This window comes from Euleptes europaea, chromosome 16 (assembly GCF_029931775.1).
Source record: "Euleptes europaea isolate rEulEur1 chromosome 16, rEulEur1.hap1, whole genome shotgun sequence".
NCBI classification, from domain to species: Eukaryota; Metazoa; Chordata; class Lepidosauria; order Squamata; family Sphaerodactylidae; genus Euleptes; species Euleptes europaea.
The window spans coordinates 35,196,856-35,222,279 of record NC_079327.1 but is presented as its reverse complement, the minus strand read 5'-3'; the positions used below and the strand labels follow the sequence as shown (position 1 = coordinate 35,222,279).

Here is a 25,424-nt window from a genome sequence, read left to right as displayed (position 1 = left end):
TGGAGAGAAAGGCAGAGTATAAATTAATAAAATTATAAAATGTTAAAAAATCAATTTACATGTGAAGTATTTCCAACAAGCAGTCAATCAAGTCCCAGAAGAAGGCAAATATCTGCAGTAGGGCATATAATTAGCCATCCAAGGAAAAGTGAGTTGCTTATAATATAATGAGATTGAGAGTCCTATGTTGATTTCATTGGTGTACATTCTTCTCTTAGAAGATGCTGCAGGGTATAAGGTTGGGGATATGATACATGACTAGGGTAGGAAGACTGAGGGGTAAATGAGATGGCAATTAGTGTGTTAATTACTAAAATGAGAAATTCCTAAATTACGCATGCTGCAAATCACTCTCTTCAATTTACAAATTGATTTCCCAACTGCAGGTAGGTAGATATAAGTGGTTACTGTATATTAATGTGAAAATCTTCTACACGTGTGCAGTGTTTGGAGTTTTGGCATTTGGAATAGGGATTATGCTTGGCTCAAATGCTCCCAAAAACCTTATTTATCTGTAGTGGGAGGAAGGGAGGCTTAAGTGTGCCTGGAGATTGTGGCTCCTTGGCTCCTTCACCATAATGCCAGATTTATCCCAGAATTCCAGGGTAGTACAGGAGTTTGACATTGATTATTCATTGTTGAGTAAAAGGCATTTCACACATGTTCAGAGATGCATATTTTTCACACAACCAAGTTATGGCAACTGGTGTGCAGATGTAAGACAAGATTCTAAGGTGTAAGACACAATACCAGACTGAACAAGAGTGGGCATTTCCCCCCTTCTTGCCTCTTCCTAAGGCCCCATCTATTCCCGAGGTAAATTCTCTATTAAAAACAGAGAAGGGAACCCTACACAGTACAAATCTGACTCCAACTTTCTGCCCAGTATTGTCATTTGTCACTGCAGATATAACAGGAGAGAACTGAACAAGAATGGAGCAAAGGGCACAGGGAGAAAGAGCTATGGAAGTGAGAATAATTGCTCATTTGGTCAGTAAGGGGTTAAATGACTAGGCTCCAGCCATCTTGCAGCATCCTCTCCAGCACCCCCCCAGGCAACCTGCACAAAAACTGCTTGCGTGTTTTCCTATACAAAAAGGGGTACAGTCTTTTTAAAATAGGAACACTGGGAATTCAGGAGGAGGCACGACATATTTCTGAAAGGGCATTTCCTCATATGCCTCCAGTAGTATGGGACAGTGGATCAAGTGCATGTTTACTGTGTTACTCTCTGTTTCATTAGATTTCCCAGTTCCTATTGCCTGGAAAAATCAAACCATACTACAGGGCATCAGAATAGCTGTCAGAGTGGAAGACATCCACTTACTCTGCTTGTTCTGATTTGCGCTGTTTACTGTGTCCCTAAATGTTCTATGGTATAGGTTGGATTGTGCTTAATAAATATCAAAATGCATATGCCTAGAGAGAAGCTGAGGTGGCAAAGTGAATAAAGAGCCAGAACCAAAATCACTGTTCTGTTTCCTTTATCCCTGATATATTTTATTTCCTGTTTTGTGTTTTAATGTTTGAGAGGGATAGTTTGTTGCAACAACTAACGAAGAATCTTGTGGCACCTTATGCATTGTGGGATACATTTTCATGGGCCATAGCCCACATCATTAGATGCATGGTGATTCTCTAAGGTGGCATGTATTTGTAGAGGTGGATGTGTTATTGAAGCAGAAGGGTGAAGGGAGAATGATTCCTCCAGAGCCTTCTCAGAACAGTGATAGCTTGAGCTGTCTGTGACTTCCTAGGACTTCTCTTTCCACTTCCTCCCCTCCTGCTCCTGTTTGGCAGAAACATCTGAAAGCTGGAAGTTGCTTTGCCCACTCTGTCAATTGGGTTCACACAGAGACAGCAGACAGAGATGCTCTCTGACCCTCTCCCTTTTAACTATCTCAAGAATCTTCAGCTGCTGGACAGAGGTGCATAACTTACGTAAGCATACCAAAAGAAAAAGAAAAATCAAGGCACAACAGACACTAAGCTCTGGGGGAAAAGAACATCTTTACTGTGGGTGGGGGGAGCAAAATGGAAAAGGATGTTACTCAAGCAAAGGAGAAAGAGAGGGTTTGGAGGAGAAAACGTGAATGGAATGCAATCAGAAACCCTGATGTAAGCCACTCATCCTTTTCCTATCTACTTCAGTTACAACAACTCATGCAGGCTGCAGTTTACAACCAATCAGAGATCACACATCCTAGCTTGGATGCGTACATCCTTGAAAAACCAACACCCGGTGTCTTTTTGCATGCTCCAGCGGAAATGTGCATGGAAGTTTCCTTCCCCTGGGATTTAAAGGCATTGGCACAGCTCACATCTCTCACTTTTGGGGAGGAATAGCCAACTAGTGAAGACAGTTAGAGAAGGAATGGGGGGTCTGTGAGCTGTGGCGGACCAACATTTTTGGAACCCTGAAGCTTGAACTGTTATGGGGGCCCCTTCACAACCAGCAACAATATAGCAACATTCAACATAGTTTAAAGGGCCTTGCTGCCCTTGCAAGGACCTCGAGGCCCAAATGGTAGAGAACAGGGTGGTGGTGGGGAGTCCTTGAAAATGGGCCATACAGTGAGCCCCTTCCCACCAGCAACGAGGTCTGGGTAACTGCTGTTCTTCAATGGGGTTGTTCTATGGCAGATGCATTGGTTCACTCTAATAGAGAGGCAGAAGGTCATCGGAGGGGGTTCGTCAGAATAAAGGGGTGAAAATCTGATTTCTGGTGTTAAAATGCGCAAACAAGATGAGTGCAGCCTGAATTGAGAATTCAGATGTCCTTTTATGGTTCCAATTGGCTCTAGCCTAAGGGCTGAGCTATATTACTATTAAGCCATGCACCAAGGAAGGATTCAAGCAGCCAAAATGTAGGCTATGAATAGATTCTGGCAAGATCAGCGAGGCCATAAAGCTGGGGGTTTGGGCGCTGCAAGCCCCTGAGATAATTTTAAAATTTGACCAATTACAGGAACATTTTGAGGCCATATTGAAATGGGTATTAGAGCATATACTAAGGTCATTATTAAGTACTTCAACCCATTGGCTTATGATCCTGTCACTAAAATAGCCTTATTTTAAAAACAAACTCTTAAAAAACCTCCATCGATTTTGTTGAGAAATTCACTTATTAAAAAAAAGTTGCTCCAGGGCCCCGCCGGGATTAGGAGCCCTGAAGCTTAAGCTTCATTTGTTTCATAGTAGATCCGCCACTGTCTGACTCCAAGGAAGCACACTCACACTGGAAAGATGCTGCTAATGAACTGTTTATTACTCCTACAGAGGGCAAGCGTGATGTGTCTGAGCTGCCTCCTGAGCTGCCTCCCCTTTTCCTTTGGGACCAAACTCCAGGCTTATATAGGGAATGAAGCTTCTGAGTTCCAGTTATAGCTCTACTAAGTGGCTTCAAACTCATATCCAAAGGGAGGGTTGTCATATTTCAAATGTCCAGGCTCCCAGCTCTAGTCACTGCACCCCCTGGGGAGTCACATGGCAGCCATAGTCTTCTCTTGGGCCCTTGACTGTTCAGAGTGTTTTTGTCTTTTTTTGACTTACCAGCTCAGAACCTATAAAATGACTCATGTCTTTAGTTTCAAAAGGAACACTGAATGTGATTCTGAAGTTCTGGCATGCTCCTCTCTCCCTTGTTGTTTCTTTGCAGTTTACTATTACCATAATACTAATTCTAGCAGTCTTCATTGGCTAGAAACCTTCCCACTGGGAAATACTCCATCTCTATCCATAGTTACCCTTGCTATAACCCTTAATGTAGTACTTTTCAGTCCAGAAACAATTATCATAGGCACATGATGACCAAACATCATGGAACAAGATGGTTTCCACATAAAAGGTTAAGTTAACTATTCTGTTAAGTAATATTAATATTCTTTAAGGTGGGAATAGACTGCCATGTAAATAAAGCAAAAATCTTTGCAATATTTCTGCATCAGTCACAATCAAAGGAAGACTTGATGAGCTCCTGCCAACATCTAAAGGCTTGCTGGCAACATATCCTCCCTAAAGATCTTATATTTTTATTCACAAATTCACAATCATTTTTGATAGCTCACTGACAAATGATAGGAGTCTCAAATATTTCAGTTATGTTACAGTTTTTAAGGTGGGCGGTCAGTCAAAATGTTAATGGGGTGAATTCCTTCCAGTATATTTCTGTCATGTTTTCCAGTTGCTTGATCAACAACAAACTCAGAGCTAATTCGAAGGTGCAATCTTACATGACAACTGCCAAAAATTATGCTTCATAGCAGCACTCTGTGTGGGAGCTGTAAAGAGGACATCTGTTTACCATGTAGATTTGAAGAATCTCTGTGTCAGTGCTGCAAATCCACACTGTCCACTCTTTCAAGGAATCTTGATGGGTGACACAGGGATCCTATTATAGAGAGTTAAATGTAAATAGCAAAACTCTCTCTCTCTCTCTCTGCATGTGTATTATCTATCATTTATAATTCTCACTAATAGTAAACAAGACTGCTCCATGTCAGTCATTAACTTTGCCCCTCTGAAAACTCAACCATCAACCCAGAATAGGAAGGCTGTGTAGTGATCCAGCATTCCTGCTCCGGGTTGGCTGGAGCCCTGAACAGGAGCACTCCTGTTAGTGGCTATGGGATACATTGTAACATTTTTGTATAGATCTCCATTTCTCACCATGGGCTTTTCCGCATCCTCATGTTCTTCATGTCTAACTTCCTGTTTCTTCATGGGGGTGGGGGTGGGGGTCAGTTCTGGACTTGTTTTGGTCCCTCTAGTAGTCGATTTGATATCACTCAACTTTAAATGAAGCATATCTCCCTGCAGATTTGAATGGAAGTTTTTTATGTTCTATTTAAGGCTGTATGATGTCAAATTGACCATTAAAGGGAGCAAAGCACATGTGGAATTGAACACTTCCTCCCCCCCAAGAAACAGAAAGTTAGACAGGAGGAACATGAGAATGTGGAAAGGCTTAATAGTTAAGTGGATTCTTCATTCCTGCCAGGAAAGCAGCATATAGGCCATCTACAAACAAGGCAGTGGCTTCTAAGTGTCTTGGGAAGTACCCTGATCTGTGGAAAAATATGACTTTGAAAGTAATCAAATGAAAAAGACGTCTCACCTAAACACCTAAACATTAGGAAGATGTGACTGTTGAGGATCAACAGAAGACAGAAAAAGAGGGGTGAAGATGGGAGATAGGGTTGCCGGGTCCCTCTTCGCCACCGGTGGGACGTTTTGGGGGTGGAGCCTGAGGAGGGTGGGGTTTGGAGAGGGAAGGGACTTCAATGCCATAAAGTCCAATTGCCAAAGCGGCCATTTTCTCCAGGTGAACTGATCTCTATCGGCCTGAGAGCAGTTTTAATAGCAGGAGATCTCCAGCTAGTACCTGGAAGTTGGCAACCCTAATGGGAGAATTTGATTTGCTTCAGAGCTGGAGATCAGTTGTAATAGCAGGAGATCTTCAGCTAGTACCTGGAAGTTGGCAACCCTATATATGCATATATATGTTGAGGAAGTCATAGGCAAGCCATTTGTTCAGAATTAGATTTAAAGATTTGTGTCTACCTGCTCTTTTGGGTCGCAAAATGTCTGCTTTTGCCCATTATGCATGTGAGGATTTTAATGGCTACTGAAGAGAGACTCTTTTTCTTGCCTTTCTCCTGCAATTTGGCAAGGGAGCTCCCTTGGATGAAGTGTATAATCTCTGACAATTTCATTCCACTTGTGTGGGATAGAACATTTATAATTAGAAATGTGTTTCCCACTACAGCCAGTGCAAACATATATGATATAATATAGAACATAAGTACGCGTATGGATAATATTTTTAGTGCATTTTTGAATCTGCTGTGTTCTTGTTCTTTTAAAAAATATTGTTGTTTCCAGCCTTGAGTCCAGAGTCAGGAGAAAGGCAGAAGTAGAAATATTATTAATACATAAATAATAAAAATACAAACTTTCAAAACTAAAATGAACCGAAATGAAAATTTTAAATGAACATTCCTAGGGACAGAAAAAAACAACAAACAGCATTACTCTTTTGTTCTGTTCTTCCTCCCCTTTACATAATTAACACAAATTATATTTCCTCTCTTCTCCCTGTCTTGTAACTTTTATGTCACTTTTGACAATTTCAAATCTATCAACGTCTGGCGCACTGTTCACTACTAGTTGCTTTGCAGCGGTAGCATTTGAACAGTTTGAAAAATTATCTTCGAAGTCAAATAAAATCAATTCTCGCAATATGGAGCGGCAAGTCTAACCTTGGCACCATCAGGTTCATTTTCTTCTGATCAAAAGTTGCATGGCAAATTAGTTAATATCCTTTCCTTGGCACATGCTTTGTTCGCTGAGCCAAAAAAGCAAAAAAAGGGTGTATATAGATGGTATTATTTGGCTGCAGAAAGAGCAGGGCAACTAATCAAGCTCACAGACATCTCTTAAAATATAGTAATGTTACTGTATAATAATTGTGCAAACATTTCTGAGTTAGAAAGGTCACAGTAGCCTTTAAATTCTAATAGCACTGCAAGTGCTGGTAAAGGCAAACGACAGCTTTTGTGCCCTTTCACAGTTTCCCTCTGAGAGTAACCTGCTGCAAATAGCTGCACAATTTTCAAGGAAAGATACATATTTATTTTTTCACTTTGCTTCCTTTTCATTACTGTAAAAAAATTGTGGTCACGAATTCAGTACACCCATCTTATTCCTTCAATATATTTCAATCAATACATTTAAAGAACTTTTTACTTTGTTTGCAGTTGCACTGAAACATTTTTTGTGGGCCCTAAATCTTTTATAGCGAAATACAGGTCTTGTCACTCCGCCATGACCTTCCTGCCAACGTGGATGCAGTAAGGGAGCTAGAGGCCCCTTTCCAGCCTTCTGGTCCAAATAGGGTTGCCAAGTGCCCGGTGGTGGCAGGTAAAATCCCGCCAATCCTCCGAGCTGCCCGCCGGCCAGCTGATGGCTAGCGAGCACTGTGGTCACGCGCAGGAACACGCAGACGTTCTGGAAATCTCGGAGAAAACTCTATGATAACCATAGAGTTTTGCCCGAGATCATTAGAGTGTCCATGTCGCTTCTGGGTAAACCCAGAAGTGACATGGGCGCATTGCACAGGGTACATGAGCATGTCACGCCAGGCACATGAGCGCACTGCGCGTTACAGCCCCAGCCCCAGAAAGCTCCTGCCAGTGGAGCTACGGGGCCTGGCAAGCCTAGGTCCAATCTTGGATCACTTCAGACAGCTTTCAGAAGCCGATGTGGACAGAGTCCTGCTAGCTGTAAGGCCTACCACCTGCCTCCTAGAGCCGTGCCCTTCCTGGTTGGTTAAGGCCAGTCTGGATGCAGTGTGGGCACCCCTAGGAGAAATTATCAACAGGTCCCCTTGTTCAAGGACTTTCCCAGGGGATCTAAAGGAGGCAGTGGTAAGACTGCTCTTAAAGAAGTCATCTCTAGATTGAAGGATCTTGTCAACTACCACCCGGTATCGTACCTTTTGTACCTGGGTAAGGTAGTTGAGAGAGTGGTCGCCGAGCAGCTGCAGCAATTTCTGGAGGACACATTGGCTCTGGATCTTTTCCAGTCGGACTTTCACCCTGGCCATGGGATGGAGATGGCTCTGGTGGCTCTCACAAATGATCTCCGGTGACAGCTGGATCAAGGCTGGTTGGGGCTGCTGATTCTGTTGGATCTGTCAGCAGCCTTTCACATGGTTGATCATGATCTTTCGGACCACTGCCTTGCCGACATTGAGATTTGGGGCACAGCCAGTCAATGGATGCACTCCTTCCTACAAGGTTGGGGACAAAGGGTGGCTCTGGGGGAGGTGTCACACCAGCACCATTTGGTGTGTGGGCTGCTGCAGGGAGTGATCCTCTCTCATATGTTGTTTAACATCTACATGCATCCCCTTGCCCAGCTGATGTGCAGTTTCGGACTGGGGTGTCATCAGTACGCTGATGACACCCAGCTTTACCTGCTGATGGATGGCCATCTAGATTGCACTCTGGACACACTGGCCAGGTGCTTGGATGCCATGACTGGATGGTTGTGGAAAAGCCGACTGAAGCTGAATCCAGTGAAGACAACGGTCCTGTGGCTAGGCTGGGGCTTCAGTTTGGGGTACCAGCTCCCAGCTCTTGACAACCTGGGTGTGATCCTGGATGCCTCCTTATCTATAGAGGCCCAGGTTGCAGCTGTGGTCAAGGAGCCTTTTTTTCCATCTCTTTGGGCCCAACAGCTGGTGCCCTACCTCTCCTGCCCTGATCTAGCCATGGTGATCCATGTGATGGTCATCTCTGGACTAGACTACTGTAACTGACTCTATGTAAAGCTGCCCTTGAGACTGACCCAGTGGCTCCAGCTGGTACACAATGCTGCGGAGAGACTCCTTACAGGGGCCTAACCATGAGAGCATATAAAGCCAGTGCTCTGCCAACTGCACTGGCTCCAACTGAAGTATTGGATCAGGTTCAAGATGCTAGTTTTGACCTTTAAAGCCTTACATGGTGTGGGACCTTCGTATCTTTGGGACCGCTTCTCCTGGTACACCTCCCCGAAGACCATTGTGATCATCTGATAACAATCTACTGGTGGTCCCCAGCCCTAAGAGTGTGCAGCTGTCCTCGACGAGAGCCAGGGCCCTTTTGACCCTGGCTCTGGCCTGGTGGAATGTTCTGTCTGGTGACATCAGGGCCCTGCAGGACCTTAAAGAGTTCTGCAGGGCCTGTAGAAACAGAACTTTTCTACCAGGATTATAGTTGAGGGCAGTTGCAGGTATATCTGCTGGGTCCCCCATCCCTCCCCCTTCTTATGTTTATGTTGGTTCAATCTGAAGGGATGGCCTGCCTGCCTGTTTTGACCAATTCGATTTAAATTGGGCACCATTCTGGGATTTTGTTTGATTTTAATTGGGATTTTATTGTTTTAAATATAGATTTATCGATGAATGTTGCTGTTTTTAGCATTATCGATGTATATTTTAAAGGTTGTTACCAGCTCTTAGTCTGTTTTGTCTGGGGAGGGTGGGCTACAAATCACAAAAATAAATATATATTTTTCAAAAAAATTAAAAAACAAATAGTATTAATTAAAAAAAATAAATTGAAAAAATAACTTAAAAAACAAATTAAAAATAAATTAAAAATAAAAATAAATTAAAACTTAAGTTAAAATTAAATCAAAAATAAATTAAAATAAATTAAAAATAAAATTTAAATTTAATTTAAAAATTAAATTAATTTTAAAAAGTAATTAAAAAACTAAAAAAAAAACAATAGTAGGTCTACTTCTGACAACCTTTGAGAGCCAGTGTGGTATAGTGGTTAAGAGAAATGGACTCTAATCCGGTGAACCGGGTTTGTTTCCCCACTCCTCCACATGAAGCCTGCTGGGTGGCCTCGGGCTCTCAGAATTCTCTCAGCCCCACCTACCTCACAAGGTGTCTGTTGGAGGGAGGGGAAGGTGATTGTAAGCTGCTCCTTAAAGGTAGAGAAAAAGCAGGGTATAGAAATCAACTCTTCTTCTTCTGAAACAGCTGACAACAAGTAAAAATACTATACAAAAAGATGTAAAGAACAGCCTGTATCTTGGGGCTGGTCTGCAATCTAATAGGCCAACTGAGCAGGCCACAGGGCGTGAGCCATAGCTCATGCCTCTTGGCTACACTTATATACCTGAGACTAGAAGTGCAAAACAAAACACTGCTAAGATGTTGCAGCTGGCAGCAGTGGTCCTCCCGTTCTGCCCTCTTTATTCCCTAATTCCTGCCAAACAGCCTCCCTGTAATGAAGCCATTCCTCTTGGTTCCTGGGCTTCTGCTAAACCACATATCCTTTTCCTTCCCCTACATAACCTCCTCCTTGCACTCATGTCTCTTAGCTCACACATGCGGCTAGCCTTTCAGTCCCTACCCATGTTGTCCCACTTTGTTGCCGGTCTCTGTTGGAGGCCAACCTTCAGGTGCTAGCTGGAGATCTTCTGCTATTACAACTGATCTCCAGATGATAGAGATCAGTTCACCTGGAGAAAATGGCCACTTTGGTAATTGGACTCTATGACATTGAAGTCCTTCCCCTCCCCAAACCCCACCCTCCTCAGGCTCTGCCCCAAAAACATCCTGCTGGTGGTGAAGAGGGACCTGCAACCCTATCTCCCATCTTCCCTACCCTGTCTTCTGTTGATCCTCAACAGTCACAGCTTCCTAATGTTTAGGTGAGACGTCTTTTTCATTTGATTACTTTCAAAGTAATATTTTCCCACATACACACACATTTACTCTCTCTTCATTTTGGTAGAGCGTTTACTCTTGTGACAGCTGTTAATGAGGCATTAACTGGGTGTCTTAAGTAATGAGAGATGCTAGGAATTGAGTGAATTATGGCTGGATTTGGAGTCACCAAAGTGTTTATTGCTAGTTACTACTTTAATTTGCTGAAGTATTTTACTGCCTTTTGATAACTGAATTTGTCAATGTAGCTTGCTGCTAGTCTATGGATGCCAGATTTCAGGTAGGGCTTGGGGAATTACAGCACATCTCCAGACTGCAGAGATCAGTTCCCCTGGAGAAAATGGATGCTTTGCAGGATGGACTCTGTGACATTGTATCCCACTGAGGTCTTTGTCCTCCCTAGGCTCCATCCCCAAATATCCAGGAGTTTCTCAGCCTGGATCTGGTAGCCCTACCCCTCTCCCAATCCTCTGCCGGTGGCCCGTGGGGACTTGGCAACCCTATGCTAGTCAGCACTTCCATTTCCTGTATTATTTAAATTATTTTGAACATTTATATCCTATCTCATCACCTCAGATTCCAGGCAGCTAACAATACCTCACCAGGTTGCAAGGACACAACACGTAACAGTCCAATTAACAATCTTTCAAAAATACACACACAGCTTTCAAACATACAGAATTAAAAGGAGCACAGCCAAGTCCACTGAAACAATGTGACAAATCTGACCAATGCCCTCTGGAATAAACTTTTCCTACACATCTTCTTAAATGTAAGGTGTCCTCTAAATCCCTTCCAATAGGCCATTGTAAAGGACTGGCCCCACCACGGATAAGGCCTGTTACTGCACAGAAAGTCCTTAGGGAAGACACTATAAGGAGAAGGCTATTTGAAGAATATAACTGGCATGTGGGAATATAGCTGGAGATGCAGTTTTATATTTTATTATTGATGATAGTCATTTAAATTTCTTCCCTTGTTTCTATTCTATCCATTTTTAGTCAATAAAGTCAACCTAGTTGAACACAAATGCCTCTTTCTTTTTCTTGGGGGGGGGGGAATATCACTCCAATCAGTGCCTGTGAACTCAAAAGACTAAAAGATCTCTAAAAGCCTGGGTCTGAGGTTTGCACATGCAGCCCCGAGCTTGTGGATAATAATGTAGACTAAACCTAGTATATAGTAAACCAAAATACTATAATTCCTCCAAAACTAGCAGTTGAAAAGTCAGTGACTGTTTAAAAAAATAAAATAATATAAAAAAGACCAAATAGAACCAATCATGGATTTCATTTGGGGGCAGGGAGTATAATCCAGTAAACTTCAGTTGAAACAAAACACAATTGCAATCAATCGATTTAAAACATTTGATTGTGCATTTGAGTTCCACTGATTTCAATGGCATCATAAACAGTTTCAACGCATGCTCATATTTTATTATTTTGGGTGCACTGTCAAGCTGGCATCATTGCTTTAAGAACCTTGCACACTACATAACACAAGGTTTCCCTGATGTTGTTGGTTTTGCTACACAGGCAAACATACTTGTTCTGGCATGCTGATTAAAAATGATTACAGTAATTAGAAAGACCTGGGTTACCTTAGGAAAGGAAATGGCAAACACAGACTTAAGGTCTGAACACCTTTGAGGGTGTCAAGTTGCTGGCAACCGTTAGCTAACGAATGATGTTCATTAGCTCTAAACCTGTACCAGAACTTCCTGGCTTGAGTTTGGCCGTCCTTAAGACTTCAGTGTCTTAAAACGAAGCATGCAGGCATGAAGGATGAATTCCAAAATCAGGCCACTTTGCTATTGGCAATTAGGCAGGCATTTCAACAAAAGTTGTCACTGTGTTTAAAAAAAAAATTAGTTGGCTCGTAAGTTACTTTTTGGAAGCAGCTGATGTGCCAGGCAGTAAGAACATTTCCTTCAGCAGTTTGCTAAAGATCTCTCATGGAAAGGGGTTCTCAGTCGCCTACACCATCAACCTCCACCTTTTGTTAGAAAAGTTATCTGGCCTTATAACTATGCAAATTAAGGCAGATCTTGCAACTGCTGGGATTTAATTATGGTAGCTTAGCTACCAAGCTAGGTGCTACAGAAATATCATCCATTCTGTGACAGATAAATTAGCCCCCCTTTCCTTTACTTTATAAATTGAAACCTTTCCCCTCAAGGGCTTCAATCTACAAGCAATTCATTCAAAAGCAAGAAAGTGATGGAGAGCTGGCAAGTGGGGCAAAGGTAAGGGTACTGTGGGACAATTCGGGTAAACTTATAGAGTGTCATTGAAAGGAATTGAGGCCTGGCAAACGGGATTTCTGGACTGCGGCCTAGGTAAATGATATGGGATGCTTGGAGGATTATAGTTAAAGGAGCAAAGTTTATTTACTGGCTGTATGTTTCTGCTCTTGCTGTTCCCTATTGCTAGGGAAGAGTCAAGAGTTTTGGTTTGTCACTTGTCTGTCATTGTATGGCATTTATGTACAATTTGTACAGTATCTGTATGTATATATACAGGGTTTGTACATGTCTCATGTATGCTGATTTACTGATATTAACACAATGTTAACCTGTGCACACTGTATGCAAAAATCTGACACAAAGAAACAGAATTAGATTAAATAAAGAATCACATGTTTGATTTGCAGGAGGCAGCTGTGAAATCAAAATGGGTATGGTCAGGTTGAAACAGCTGGAAATAAGTATTGAAAATCCTCCTACCACTGGATGACTTTACCTGCTGGCTAGGGATGAGTTGATTTGGCTATTTTTATTCTTTTTTGATTTCTATGTTGCGATTGTCATCCGTTCACCTTATTTTTGTTGCTTGTAAGCCATTTATAAACATTTACATGTTACATGCCATTTATATGTAACTGACATAAAAATAATGTTGAAATTGTGTTGACTTTAATTATGTTGAAAATGTGTTAATTCTATATATCCCAACTTCAGGCATCCATCTTGCTCCTGGTCATTGATGTATTTAAATAACTGATTAAAAAAATCCACTTTATTGCTCCCCCCCCCAATAAACTTGGATTTCACAACATTACCATTCTCTGCCATATCCCTTTTTTCATTTGATTGAAACTATAAAGCTGAGGGCAAGGCCTGTGTCCTTCATTTTGTTTTATGCATACTGTATGGCAAACCACCTCTGAATGCTTCTTGCCTTGAAAACCCTACGGGGTCACCATAAGTCAGCTGTGACTTGACGGCAAAAAAATAATAATTAAATATACTGGAAACTAAAAGAGTAACAAACTGAGTGCTGATCCTGCCCACACCCAGCGATGAACTGTCCTTTTAACCTCCCAGGAAAATTCCTGGGGTGGTGGTGGTATTGTCTTGGAGGGTACTGGCAGCCAGGGACAAACAGACATTGCATGGTGCTGGCCACTTGACATCCCAAACTACCCCTGCAAAAACCTCGCTGCAATGATGGGAAGATTGGTGGCTTCCGCTTGTGACCTCAGGATAAATGCAGCCTAATTCCTTGCATACAATTGCTTATTAAACGTATTCAACTGAGTCACTTTGTGCTGCAATTTAAATCATGTCTAGACAGGTTTAGAAGCTGAAATTGTTTTTTTCCCTCTCCACATTGACAGAGAACAACAGCTATTGTTTAACGTAGCTGTGCTGCTCCTCTTTGACTTTCTGTTCATTTGCACTAGGAATTGTTAGCTAATTAATAGTAAATTGGCAACAGCAATCAGTGTATGGCAATTAACACCAACAGAAGGGAAAGCAAATATGGCCTTGATGAAGTGGAAATGAAAAGCAGCATTATTCAGTAAATGCTACATAAGATGTGCGTGTGTGTAAAATACCACCCAATCCATAAAAAATTAAATTCCTACACAAAAATAAACATAGCAAAGGCACAGACACCTTTTATAGTGATATAACACTACCTGGGAACCTTTAAAACAATCAAAGACTTACATATAGACTTACGTACACTAGGGGTAAAAAATCTTTCTTTCCTTTGCAGGAAGGGGGTGTCAGGGCACATCAAGAGAGCCAAGCACAAAGGCAAAGGATGGCCATTTATGCATGGCTGTTTCCTTGCGGACACCCCACCAACAACTTGGGGGCTTTGCCTTGATTATGCATGCATTTTCCAACTGTCAGAGGTCGCTTTACTCTCCCTTGACATTTCCACGCATATTGCCTACGTTTTCTGGATTCATGTTTAGCCAGCATCCAGAAAACCCAGGCAAAGCATGTGGGAAATGCATGGATAATTAAGGCAAAGCCCCGAAGCAGTCGGCAGGGTGACTATGAGGAAACAGCCGTACATAAGTGGCCAGTGAAGGTTGAGTGGCTATAAAGAGCGATGAGCACTCCTGTGCCTTTTGAAACTGCAAGGTAGCAAATAGTGAGATAAAAAAGGGAGAGAGAGAGAAAGAAAAAGGGTATCTATTCCTGCAAGCACATGGGAAGAGCAATGATCGCTTCTTTGCCTTCTTATAACAATGTAGAGATATGTCACTATGACATGAGTGATAGCTAATATTAATACTTGAAAATTTGCTGACAGAGGGATAAAAATGATCAAGGTGGAGGGAAAAGCATAGAGCACATTTGTCCTACAGTCATGGTTCAGTCAGTGGAAAGTGGGTGAGAAGTGGGAGGAACCAACAAAAGCACAGGAAGCATTTTACATGCAAGCAAACACAATTCAAATTAAATTTCTTTAAAAAAAATCTGGGTAAAAGTGGTCTCAAGAGAACTGGGGGGGGGGGGGAATGGGGAAAATGCAAGGCAAAAACGAATGGCTCCAGACAATATGTTAGACATTTTGTCATAAATTTAAATGATCTTTAACACATTGTTTGGGAAGAAAAGCAGGTGTAATTTCACTGTGTGTAAGAGCTTTTGATGCATCCCAACAATTCCTAAATTATGTGTTTAATATAACTTTGAAAGAGAGATTGCTATTCATTCTTCAGTTTTCCCTTATCAATTTATCTTATTATGTCATATAATTTAATCTTAAAATCTTGTATTTTGTCTGTATTTTTTCCAAGTTTTTATAATGTTTATGATGGTCTGAGGAGTATGGGATCAACCCTAATTGGTGGCTATTGAGAGTCGAAAAAGAAGATATGTTGTCTAGCAGTATCAATGTAAAACTGTAGCTTCTGGATAATGGAATCTCCATATCTCTATCAAGTCCTGTTATTCCAACCAATTTTTGAGACATTTAAAGAAAAATAACTCCAGAATCTTGTTCCAGCTGTTTTAGGAATTAATACTTATTTACAATTATAAATTCCCCTTCAATAAACCATTTAAGATCCTTCATTCCCATGTGGTTCACAATTCATACACTGCTGAGTCTGGAGGACAGATATTACCCTTTCACACGGAAGCAGAATCACACACACTGATCCCACTCTCAACAAGTTCCACACATTGATGATCTGAAGTCTACACACGTACAAATTAAAGACTGGGAATATGGAAACATATATTCTAACAGTGCCAGCCTATCAAATTTATGCCCTTCGAAGTTCGTTAATTTCAATGGACTTTGAAGAGTGTATCTCTGGTTAAGATTTCATTGTCAGTTACACAGAAAGCTTCCTATATGTATACAGTCTGTATGCACATACTCCCTTTCAATTGACATGTGGAGGTCAGGAGTGGGGAGAGCCATTGTGGTTCCACTCCCTGCCCCTCCATACATTGAAATATTGGTGAAGACCTCTATACTAGTGAATGTCAAATTTTGCTCTACAAGGAGTAATTTATCTTGAAGTTTATACTGGAGCATCTAATATTGCTGTCAATTTTGTTGCAGCAGACTTTTCAGTAATGAATTTCCCGCTGTCTAAATGGATTTCTCGTAATAATACCAAAGCTATCTTTAAAAACAAAACAAAAACAAATTGTTTGATCCATTAAGCTGTTAGATGTGCTCAACAGGATTATTAAAGTCTATTATCATTCATGCTTTTAATCTTTATCAAGATCATTATAAAAGAAAGAACAATTATGTGTGGAGAATTTGCTTCAACCTGCCAGGGTTTTTAAATTATGGTTCTGGGAATATATGGTGTTTATGCAATGCACCTATTAGACTGGTGTCCGGACAGGTCTTCGCCCCAAGATCTTTGCTCAAAAGTACTCTTGAGATGAGGAGATGATGTGAATTGTTCTGTAAGGGGATGGTACGTGAGGTGAGGAAGATGCTTGATCCATGTGGATTTGTTTTGGTCCTAGGGCTTCTTTTTCATTTCTCCTGGTAGGCTACAATAGTGAACCACTATATCAGTGGAGGCTGAATTACAGCATAAAGGATTTTGCCTTACTGCTAGAATTTAATAATACTGGCCTTCAAGCATCTTCCTGCTCTATGATATCCTACTTATTTTTATTTAAATTTAAAGTTTTATTTAAATATTTGTACTTTGCTTTTTCCCATTGGGGATGCAAAGTGGTGTACAAGCATTATCTCCCCCCCTACATTTTATGATCATAGCAACAATCCTGTGAGGTAAGTTAGGCTGAGAGTGTGTGACTGGCCTAAGGCCCAGTAAACTGCTATGACAGAGTGGAGATTCAAACCTGGGTTTTCCCAGTGCTAGTCTGACACTCTCACCACTCCCCCACACTGGCTTTCAAAACCTCAAAACTTAGAAAGGGAATTTCTCATGCACTTTACTGCATCTTGTATGGCCAACAATCGAATCAATGTAGCACTCTGAAGGAAGACTTCCTGCCTTCTAATGACCTGCTGACAAGCTAGGCTACCATCACCTCTTTTGCTCAGTGTGTGACTGGATGGAGGGGGCATGCAAGTAGCAAGAGAAGGAAGGACCCTCTTCCTGTTTGCTGCTCATTCCCTCAACTCAATTTTGTAGGTATTTCTCAGAATGGAACATACATTCTTTGTTCTATATGTTCCTCTCTCTGTGTCCCTTTCCCCTTGCATTTCTCAGCTGGGAAAGGTCTCAGAAATGCAACAAATGAAAAGAACAATAGCCCATGAAAAGGGGGTGCTTAAGACTTTCCTATTTGCCAGTGTTTTCTTGTCAATGTTTTAAACCTCCTTCCACCACTTCCAATCAAATATGTGGCTTCATATGGCTGTTTTTCTTTGTAAACATATTGGGTACTGTTGTATCTGTTATGTACAGTTATGTACAGTCTGGTTTGATGCTAGGATTATTTTTTTAAGTAACATTGTGGGAGGGATTACATTTCTTCCCCTTGGGGTTTTCCATATTGTGTTATTGCATTGATTCTAGTGCCTCACTGCTTCAGTTTATCTCATCTTCAAAAATGTATCCAAAAATAAAAACAATATGAATAAAACAACAATTATAAAAATACATGGTGATAGTGGAAAGGGCTGTCAAGCTGCAGCTGACTTATGGCAACCACATAGGGTTTTCAAGGCAAGAGAACCCCAGAGGTGGTTTGCCATTGCCTGCCTCAGCACAGTGACTCTGGACTTCCTTGGTGGTCTCCCATCTAAGTATTAACTTTACTTAGCTTCAGAGAACTGATAAGATTGGGCTACCCTGGACCATCTAGGTCAGGGCATAAAAACACATAAAAGGTCATAATTCTAAATGTAAAATTGCCATTAAAAAGCTCAATAAAACTCCGTTACCAGAAACACCACTGAACATCTCTCACAACTCTATAATGAGTCAATGCACACCAGTAACCTGAAGAAAAACAACAAGTAACACATCTTTTGATTCATTCCCCAATTATCTCTGCTCTCCACATATTTGTCATCCCCAACTGAAACAAAGACCGTAATGTTTGCTTATTAGTACAGTTGCTCCTATGGTAGTAGTCAGGACTGGGAACATCTAAAGAATTCCAGCCATGTGGATTTGCTGAGCTGACATAGTAAGCAACAACCATAGATCAACTTGCTGGCCCTTGAAGGTGTACCTCTGCATGGTTGCTAACCACACCAATGGAACAACGCACCCTGCTTGGGGTGGGAGATGGCAAGTCCTTATTGTTACGAGAGCATCTGTAGAAGCTGCTGTTTCTGCACTAATAATAAGACAATAGGACCCCCGTGGCGCAGAGTGGTAAGTTGCAGTAATGCAGTCCAAAACTTTGCTCACGACCTGAGTTCGATCCTGACGGAAGTTGGTTTCAGGTAGCTGGCTCAACTTTGACTCAGCCTTCCATCCTTCCGAAGTTGGTAAAATGAGTACCCAGCTTGCTGGGGATAAAGGGAAGATGACTGGGGAAAGCACTGGCAAATCACCCCGTAAACAAAGTCTGCCTTGGAAATGTTGGGATGTGATGTCACCCCATGGGTCAGGAATGACCCGGTGCTTGCACAGGGGACCTTTACCTTTTTAATAAGACAATATCTAATGGGAGGTCTGCAGTTATCCCCCTGCATTTGTCCTCATAAAGCATCTGGCCCTGAGGACTATATTTTCCATCATGCTTAAGGAGACAGGCAGAGAGAGATGAAAGAGAAAGACTTTTATTGTAGAAATTTTGTTGAGTTAAAATCCTGCTTAGATTGCCATCCTTGCCAAACAACGTGAACAGTTGATGAGATAAACCACAGACAGGGATCGTCTCAACAGGAATGAACTGCACTCTAGCACCTCTATCCAGATGTACTGCTCCCAACTCTCTCTGAGGAACTTGCGAGGTCCTTCTTACTGCCGGCTACTGGTTTCTCTGTGCTAGTTTCCGCCCGCCCCCCAACTACAAGAAGAGGAAATCAGTTCATCTTTTTGTTCTGATTCTGACTGTCACCAAGGTTGCAATTACCACTTTCCTTGTTGCATATTGTGCCTTAATTAAAAAAAAAACTAGCAATTTTGCTACAGGAGGTTCAACTTGCTTGAAAAACAGGACACCAAATTAAATATAATCTTTCACAAAAAAAACATGAAATGTACATCCAATACCTTCAGGGTAGCCTCCACGAGTTCAGTGAAAAGGGTAGCCCTCTTCTCCCTCCCCCAGGAAATCATTATGTTTAAGAATCTTAATTACGAGTTGTGTGGAGAAAAAAATGTGGCCTGTCAGGCTAATTAATATTTCAGTGCTTTTGTGTCTATGCTAAAGGTATTTTAAGATGTAAACTCCAGTTGGAATGTAGAGATGTTGTTTATGTCTGACAGTTTGAATTGCTAGCTTCCAAGCAAGTAAATGCATTTTCCTGTACATAAACATGACTTTATGCAGATGCCTTCCCCCAGAAACATATTAATTGGTTAACAGAGCAATGCTATACATGTTTAAAAAGGTAAAGGTCCCCTGTGCAAGCACTGGGTCATTCCTGACCCATGGGGTGACGTCACATCCCGACGTTTACGAGGCAGACTTTGTTTACGGGGTGGTTTGCTAGTGCCTTCCCCAGTCATCTTTCCTTTACCCCCAGCAAGCTGGGGACTCATTTTACTGACCTCGGAAGGATGGAAGGCTGAGTCAACCTTGAGCCGGTTACCTGAAACCGACTTCTGTCAGGATCGAACTCAGGTTGTGAGCAGAAGCTTGGACTGCAGTACTGCAGCTTACCACTCTGTGCCACGGGGCTCCTCATGTTTACCCAGAAGTAAATCCCTTTGATTTCCATAGACGTACCTCTGCAGGTGTGTACTAAGAATTGTAGCCATACTGTAACCCTATCTTTTTCACATTTACCCAATCCCTCTATAGTGAACTGTAAACATCCCTCTGGGGTGGGGAAAACCACAATACCAAGCCACCCCAAGATAAGAGAGGAGTTAAAACACCATACAAAAAAGAATGTTGATATAATTGCTGCAATAAAATGCAGATGATCCTGCTCTGGAATTAGTTTTGGAAATTCTCCTGATTAAACTGGTATTAATAGGGTTGCCAGCTCCAAGTTGGGAAATACCTGGAGATTTTGGGGGTGGAGCCTAAGGAGGGCAGGGTTTGGGGAGGGGAGGGACTTCAATGCCATAGAGTCCAACTGCCAAAGCAGCCTTTTTCTCCAGGGCAACTGATTCCTGTCGCCTGGAGATCAGTTGTAATAGTGGGAGATATCCAGCACCACCTGGAGGTTGGCAACCCTAGGCATTAAGGAGAAGAATACAGCTGGGCAGGGTAGGGGGCACAAACAAAAAGTTTCAGTTTGACTATACCCAGGCACTCACCTAGGATGTCTGATGACACAGATGAAAATTCCACAGAAAATCCATTCATCTGTACATAGTTTATGTCACTTTTTATTTCTATTTGTTAATGCTTAATATTCTGTTTTGTTTCTCTTTTTAAAAATCTTTTTATTAAATTGCACACTGGCATTTGGACATCATAAAGAGAGCACCAGCATTCCTACACAGTGCCTTACAGTAGAGCCCACAGGCTTGATTTTAAAAGAATTGATTGCCCAGCCTAGTTTAATCTTAAAAGCATAAAGTGGACTTATATATCTTTGCATGTACCAAAGTTTCTTTGCACACCAGAGCTTGCTTTGGTTTTTACAAGGATCGCTTCTCGGCCTTTTGGCTAAGATGAAGTGTAGTATCTGTCTACAAGGACAGGGAGAATGGTTGATACCTAATCTGAGTGGGTTAAAGATTCTTTGAAAAGAGAAGGCTCTGATTGCTTCTGACACTCAGCGTCTGATAAGAGAGACTAATGCTTCTGCTTCTCGCAGTTGATAGGAAACCTAGGGTGCTTTGTTCAAAAATCTGCTAAGCTGTAGGGCTGAGATAGAAATTTGTCAAATTAAAAAGCATCATTCTTCTTATCACATTAAGCCACTAACCATCTGTGTAAAAGGCACTACATGCATACAAAACGAGAAGAAGCTGGCCAGAATGCTGACTACTCTCCACCACCAGAATAAGGCCCTCGTTTGCGCAGGCAACAGGAAAAGGTGGTAGAGTGGAGTATATCCCTTCAGATTCCAGGAGGTATATCACATTTTGAATGTTCCCCTAGTTTCTTTTTTTTCAGAAGAACTTTTTGCAAGTAAATAAAATGTAATATGTGAATATGAATATGTGAACTGCCAAAAAAACAAATCAGTGGGTTATAGATCAAATCAAGCCTGAACTGACCCTAGAAGCTAAAATGACTAAACTGAGGCTGTCGTATTTTGGTCACGTCATGAGACGACAAGAGTCACTGGAAAAGACCGTCATGATAGGAAAAGTTGAGGGCAGCAGGAAAAGAGGAAGACCCAACAAGAGATGGATTGACTCAATAAAGGAAGCCACAGCCTTCAATTTGCAAGATCTGAGCAAGGCTGTCAAAGATAGGACATTTTGGAGGACTTTCATTCATAGGGTCGCCATGAGTCGGAAGTGACTTGACGGCACTTAACACACACACACACAATATGTGAATGGTTCTGGCCAGGCCCACTCCTGCAGGAAATTTTTAAGGTCGTGAAGCTCTCAAAAACACATTCTCCACCTGAAGTTTGAAGCTATTATTTCCACAGTAAAAATTCATATTGCCACAGAACACAAATTATCTTTATCCTGAATAGGGTTGCCAAGCGCCTGGTGGTGGCAGGTAAAATCCTGAATAGGGTTGCCAAGTGCCCGGTGGTGGCGGGAGGATGCTCTGGGAATCTCAGAGAAAACTCTATGGAAACCATAGAGTTTTGCCGGAGATCGCTAGAACGTCCACGAACCTGGAAGTGACGTGGACGCACTGCACGCTACAGCCATGGACCCAGAAAGCTCCTGCCGGTGGAGCTACAGGGCCTGGCAAGCCTAATCCTCAAAGATCATTAATTTTAATAGTATTCTTTTCCGATATATTACCCCAGCCCAGTGATGTCTTCTAGGGCATAGAAGCAGATCAAGTGTGAATTGGCCTTTCAGATCCGATTGTGTGCATGAGCAGGGTATTATGGTGAAGATAACCCTTTCATGCAGTACCCAGAGGAGCCAGGGAAGTGCCTTAATGGTGACAGCACCATTAATCTTTTGGGAGGCCCTGAATCCACACCAGGAACTTCTCTCTCCTTCCTAAAATACCATTATTGAAAGTTGACAGAATATTCATCTGCTAGGTATGAGGAAGAGATCTTCCTGGAGGCAAGCAGCCTAGTGCTGCATCGAAAAAATCTCCAGATGGGGCCAGTGTGTTTAGGACTGAGGTAGGGTTTCCAAATGCCCGGTGGTGGGTAAAATCCCGCCAATTCACCGGGCTGCCCTCCGACCACCTGAAGGCCGACGAGCAACACGCGCATGCGCGCCTGGGCTACGCGTCTATGTCCCTTTTGGTTTTACCCGGAAGTGACGTGGACACTCTAGCAGCCTCTGCCCAAACTCTATGGAAATCATAGAGTTTCAGCAAAGAATGATAGAGCGTCCACATCGCTTCCAGGTAAAACCGGAAGTGATGTAGCCATGTTGTGCCCCACACGCACGTCACGCCAGGCACGTGGGTGCGTCGCACCAGGCACGTGTACGCATCATGCGCCAAAGAAAAGCTCCCACCAGTGGATCTACGAGACCTGGTAAGCCTAGACTGAGGTTTAGGGTAGAAAATAAAAGATGTTCTATACATTTCATACAGAAATAGATGGAATAACACATTGATGTGGAAGACATAAACAGTCTTTGTTCTATACTCATTTTCTAATTCTTTTTATAGTTACAAATGGGCCTCAAACTTGATGATATGTTTACTGATAATGAGTTAAGTCCCAGAAAAGAAGAAGCCAAGAGCAGTTGGGGTAATTGATCTTTTCTACATGAACAGGTTTTTGAAAAGATACAACGGAGACCCAAACTGGTACTGTATATTTTCCGTATGAATTTTGTTTCATGTGGAAAATTGCTGTGTGAATATTTATACCCAAGTGTCTCAGAGGTACAGATGGTGTTTCTGTAGCCCGACTCCACAAATTCACATTCATAAACTAAACTATTTATAGCCTTAGCCAAATAAAAATGTACAAAAAAATAAAAGTACACCTGAAAAATTTGGAAATGTCAAGTCATCTAATCCTCTAATAACTAGACCTTTTCTTCTTGAAATTAATTTTTCCTATTCAGTGACAAAGCTTGTTTTTCATATGGTACACTCACACCTTACCTTCTAAGCTTTGTCACATTAAATAAAGCACATTTCTACTATATTATGTGGAAAAAGGTGTTCTAAATGACAGGGTAGAGGGCAAGGCAGTAAAGGCAAGCTCCTACCATGGGATCTGGCACGTGACAGTACTTGTAGTTATATAGCAATTTTATAACTATTAGGGATGGAATTACAAATAATAATAAAGTGTTATGGTTAGCAATACAGGCCAACTTCACAATTAATTTTAGAAAGAACTTTCACCTACGTGGACAGATTACTTACAAATGTCACAAATGTCATCATGTTTCTGGAATTATATGGTTTTGAACAATGGTTGAAACAGGGCATTTAACTAGCTTGACCTGACCTGGCAATTGCTGCATTGTTACATTGTACAGAACTTGTTTAGCTGAACAGGAAGACCTTTGTTTTAGCTATTCCATTAAGAGGAAACAAGGGCTTCTTTTCTCACAGATATATTATACCAGTTTAGACTTTTTGACAGTAGCTGTGTATGTGTGGAAGAGAAGAAGTGCAAAAAGACCTGGAAGTAACCATAGTCATGATTCAGCCTGATCATGTTTAAGTACCATTGATTTCACCCGAACAGTTATGAACACTTTCTTCTTTCTGAGCAAAAAAAAAAAAAAGGGGGGGGGAGAAACTCAACCTAAAAAAACAAAAGCTGGGTACCCAAGGTTGGGTGGAAAAGCTAAAATTGTATAATAGAAAAATATTTTTATTTTAAGGCGCTAGTTTTCTATTATACGATTTTATCTTTTCCACCCAACCTTCGGTACCCACTTTCTTCTTTCTTCCATTAAAATTAATGGGTTTCAAAAATGTACAACTTTGGCTTGATTCTGGCCATATGTCATTCAACTTCATTTCTACAAAAGCACATAGTAGGCACAGCCTAAAAGCTGATAATCCAGTTAGGAACAACATTTTGTTATACACAGAGAGAGAAATGAGGTGGGGTTGTTGATGGGTGGCCTATGTACAGGAATACCTGACTCACATTTGGGATCTTAAGCCTGAGTATATGTAGGTGCATACTTGGTATAATATTTGGGGAAATATAGGAGAGAAACAGTGAAAAAGAGGCACCTTTAAATTGAATAACTTTGATCTTTATTGAACACTGATAGAAAAACAAGAGGACAAGGCAGAAAAGAATGAAATACAATAAAGTACACAGACTGGGAATGCAATAAGGGACATGCAATTTAGAGATATAAAAATCAATTCCTAGTGCAAGTGGTCAGTTAAGCTATATGTACAGCTAATCCATATGGAACCTCCTCATGGATGTAGCTGTGATGTCATCACAAAAGAACAGAGAGGAGAAAGAAAAAGGAATGTAGCAAGTCAATGGGGAAGAGGTATACATAGGGCTTGAAGCAGGGAATGAGAGGGCAGAAGAGAGAGGTGCAGAGCGGATTTGGGAGTTATGAAAAGGAGGCTAAGAGAAGAGGGATGGAGACAAAAGTGTCACAATGCCTACAGATGAAAGGAGAAAGGGGAGATGTTGCTTGTGTATTGTCCTAGAGGCATTGGTCATTCAGTTTGGTCTGTGTTGGGAGAGATCCCATGAAGTCACAAGAGCAGCCCTCTTTGTGCCAGTTTCTCATGGAGACCTGGCTGTCTTATATTGAGATGGCATTTATTGCACTTAATTCCTATCTTGATTCTTGGTCTAATCTGAGGTGGATTCCCTCTGTAACTCTGGTTGCATAGGCCCCAGGAGACTCTGGGAAGGGTAGCAATTCCATCAGAAAACACTAGAAGTGACATCCTAAGTGAAGAGAGAGAGAATTATCGAGAAGATGATTCACTCAAGTTCCAGCCCAAAACATCTAGTTGAAGTTATCGGTCTTTTGTGAGGCTCTTAGAATTGTCTCTAATACAGCATTTAAAGACCAACAAAAATGAACCTAAATGTGTGGTCCAAGTCCAGGAAGCAGCTCTTGAAATAGAAGGAAATATCATTTCACATCATCGTAAAAATACCCAAACCAAAAAGAAAGTAAACTGTGGTAAAATTCTTCAGAAATATATTTGGAGAGGAATTGCAGTTAATTCATTGCATGCATAACATGTACACCATGCACCCAAAGTAGGGCTGCAAACATTTCTCACATTCATTGGTCTTACTCA

General features: G+C 41.6%; 1 protein-coding gene and 1 pseudogene across 1 annotated transcript in view; one reads left to right on the top strand and one right to left on the bottom strand.

Annotated features, from left to right (window-relative positions):
• The window catches only part of GABRG3 (gamma-aminobutyric acid type A receptor subunit gamma3), a 383,085-nt gene that overhangs the window by 60,646 nt on the left and 297,015 nt on the right, over positions 1-25,424 (bottom strand). The gene's annotated exons all lie outside the window — the stretch shown is intronic.
• Positions 20,707-20,804, top strand: LOC130488521 (U2 spliceosomal RNA; annotated as a pseudogene).